The sequence below is a fragment of the Populus euphratica genome, unplaced genomic scaffold (assembly GCF_000495115.2).
Source record: "Populus euphratica unplaced genomic scaffold, PopEup_1.0 scaffold206.1, whole genome shotgun sequence".
Lineage (NCBI taxonomy): Eukaryota > Viridiplantae > Streptophyta > Magnoliopsida > Malpighiales > Salicaceae > Populus > Populus euphratica.
The window spans coordinates 427,676-431,396 of record NW_011500012.1 but is presented as its reverse complement, the minus strand read 5'-3'; the positions used below and the strand labels follow the sequence as shown (position 1 = coordinate 431,396).

General features: G+C 25.1%; 1 protein-coding gene across 3 annotated transcripts in view; it reads left to right on the top strand.

Moving 5' to 3' along the window:
• The window catches only part of RGD3 (ROOT GROWTH DEFECTIVE 3), a 25,408-nt gene extending 25,038 nt beyond the window's left edge, over positions 1-370 (top strand). For 2 of the 3 annotated variants that reach the window (XM_011048754.1, XM_011048756.1), the window contains 2 exons: positions 1-27; positions 111-370. The gene's annotated coding sequence lies outside the window, so the exon portion shown is untranslated. The remainder of the gene's footprint in view (positions 28-110) is intronic. The other variant, XM_011048755.1, reaches the window with a different exon arrangement.
• The last annotated feature ends 3,351 nt before the right edge of the window (positions 371-3,721 follow it).

The window sequence follows — 3,721 nt, the reverse complement described above, 5'->3', positions numbered from 1 at the left end:
GAAAGAGATTTGTACAGTGCAAACAACGTATATACATTTGGCCAACTCTTTAATTTTAGCTCATCATTTCTACAGAAAGCACGAGATTGACGTGTCATTTTATTTTAAAGCTGCAGGTGAACTTACCTCAAGGGGCCTTCTTCTTCATCATTGGAACGATGCTCTGCTCCCTGGAGAAGCTCTGGTATTTTTATTTTTTTTTCCTTTGATAGCAACCTTTGCCCCCTTTAAACCGCCGCCTCCTAAATCCACTATTAAGGTTGTTGGAGCGTGGCAATTCCATGCATTGGCCAGCATCATATTTCCATAGCATTTGTATACATTTGCCAGCATTATCTTTTACTGAATACAAAATTTATGTTCCAACGAAGCTTGCCAGTTTTTCCTGCACATGAGTGGATACAAATTAGTCTTGTCTGAATGGCCCGACAAACTTGAATTGGGCGACTCCAAACCCGTCTCCAACCCATACGGTCATTGTCCTGTCTCTCTTTATCACCGGCGAACCTCCCTGTGAAATACCTCTAAAATAATTTTTTTGATTTATTAAAATTTATTTTTAATTTAAGTATGTTAAAATAATAAAAAAATAATTTAAAGTAAACAAAGCTGATATCACAAAGATTGGCCTCATGTGATAGGTTACTTTTAAGGTTTTTGCTGAAAAATAGTTTTATTTGGAAAGTGAATTATGAAAAAATAAGTTATTTTTTGATGTTTGGTAGTGTAACAAAAAATAAGTTGAAAAATATTTTCTAGTGTTTGGTTATGTATGAAAAATGAGTTGTAATTAACTTTTTAATGTTTTATCTTTTTTAAGTTTATTAAAATAACAAGGAATAAATTTTAAAAATTAAAAAGTTGAATGAAAATAAAATTAAAAAATATATAATTTTATAAATTATTTTAAATAAAATAAATAATAAATATCAAATTTTAAAAAAATTAAAATATTAATATTAATATTTTATAAATTATTTTAAATAAAATACGTAAAAGTCAAAAGAAGGATTAAATTTGATAGATAAAAAATTTCAATTGCTAGAAAGTAGTTTTTTTTTTTAAAGTTAATTTTAGAAAAGTGAATTATTTTCTGATGCTTGGTAATATAATGAAAAATAAGTTCAAAAATATTTTTTTTTAGTTATATTATGAAAAATAAACTTGAAAATAACTTATTAATATTTATCTTTTTTAAGTTTATTAAAACCATAAGGAATAAATATTATAAATTAAAAAGTTGAACGAGAATGAAATTAAAAAATATATAATTTTATAAATTATCTCAAATAAAATAAATAATAATTAAAATACTAGAGATCAAATTTAAAAAATTTAAGAAATAAAAGAAGAAATTAAAATAGTAATATTAATATTTTATAAATTATTTCAAATAAAATAAGTAACAATAAAAAAAATGAGGATTAAATTTGATAGATAAAAAATTTTATTAAAAAAAAATAAGGGAAAAAAATAATAATTATAAGATCAAAGTTAGTATAAAAATTAAATTTTAAGAGATGAAATTGAATAATAAACATTCAAAATAAATCAAAAATTTGAGGATTAAATTTGATCTAAATTTTTTTATAACTTTCAGAAAATGTTATTCGCTTAAATTTTTCTGAAAAATACTTTTCTGGAAATCAAGCTAAATTTTTCTTTGACTGAAAAATATTTTCGGTTGATTAACTTTTCTAATAACAAACAAATACAAGAAAGTTTGAAAAGTAATTTTTTAAAAATCACTTCAGGAAACAAACATGGCCTAAGATGTTTTCCAAAGAAATAGCAGGGGCTTTGGAATGATTGTGTTGTTTGTTTTTATATTTTAAAATTATTTAAAAAAATTAAAAAAAAAATTAAAATTTTTTCTTTGTTTCAAATTAATATTTTTTAGTGTGTTTATATCATTTTAATGTGTTAATTTTAAAAATAATTTTTTTTTTAAAAAAAAAAATTATTTTAATATATTTCAAGTTAAAAATACTTTGAAAAATAACTATAATTGTATTTTCAAATAGGCTAGAATGAATTGGTTAAGAATTGATTAGATTGGTAGGACCAAAAAATATTATTATCATATATTTTCAAGTTAAAAATACTTTAAAAAATAACTATAATTGTTTTTTCTTGTTCAGTTTTGGAATCAGGCCCCAATATTATCACCATCGCAAATTGATGTGTATTATATTATTGCTCAACCCAGACAAAAAATATTAATTTCCTTCAATATCTTAATTTGTTTACCGTATAATTTTATTTTTTTTACTATATAGTATGTCCTTATTAAGTTAAGCAAGTCTATTTCTTACCATGCTTTTCCTTTGCATTACATCGTCATTCTAAGAGCATGCATCAAACTCATTCTCATTATATTAATGCAAATCCAACCATTTCATGATGCAAAAATTGCTTCAAAAAACAATCATTTTTAATATGCTACTTAAGTCTAACATCATGTAGTTGTTTTATATATTTAATCACAAGCAAAACCGTATTTTTATTTTTATTGAACATTCATGAGCAATCTTTTATCTCCTTGAGTAATTGGAAAAAACCTTTAACACTCATAAAATTCTATAAAACTATTTTAATATCAAATTAAGGTTTTTTTAAAAAGTAAAGATCATTAATAAAATAAAATAAATTTTTTGAAAAAAAAAAAGAGAAATACACAATCCAGGGATTGTGTGCCAAGCCCAAAAAAGCATGCGTGAGCACGCAAAGCCAATCCCACACACCTTTCCTCTTTTATTTTTAAAAAAAATTAAATAATATTTATTTATTTTAAAGTAGATAATGCTAGAATAAGTTTTGGAATTTAAATAATATTTTCAATTTATTTTAATTTAAAAACGTTTTTTTAAACTCAAAAAACCAATCCATTTTAAAACACCCCAAAATTATTTAAAAAAAAAGTTGAAAAAAATATCTTTCTATCCAAATTTACTTTTCCCAATAAGATAAATCCCCAATAAAATAAAGAGTAAATAAAACACCTACCAATAATGGTTTTTTTAATTGTCACATAATACCAATCAACAACTCTCTTTTTTTCAAATCTAAAGATTTAAAAATAAATAAAATAAAATTCTGAACCCAAACAAAAATATTAAACTAAATGAGCAAAAAATAAATTTTGGAAACCCTCCAGCGCATAAAAACATCCCCCCCCCCCCGCCAAAAAAAAATCCCAAATTTGGTCCCCAAATTCTATACGCTGAAATCATTTTTTTTTCAATGAAATTGAGAATGTTCATTCAGTTAAAAAAAATAAAAATAAATTGAAATTCGATGGGGCTTGCAGTTCCATTATTTCTCTCTCTTTTCTACGAGATTGTCCATTATCTCTGTCAAACACATGGTAGAATAAAAAACTCCTTACATTTCGATCTTTAAGAAGTGTTCATTTTTTTCAATATTCTAGAAGTCTAGAAGGTGGAAATACAAAGCCGGCCTCTTATACACCAGACACTTTCTTTCATGAAGGTGAATTTGGGTCCCTTGGACTCAAAAGGCCTCGAGCAGTCCTTTTTCTGGTTGCTGAGACAATCACCACTACCACCAATGGCGGCCCTTACCCTCATGGATTGGCCAACAAATACGGGCTTTTTACCCTCATGGATTGACCGACGCTTTTCATAACCATTTTATGTTTCAAGGTCGCAGTCTGACGAGCAATAAATAAGAATATAAACACAACCATGCTCTAGAATAG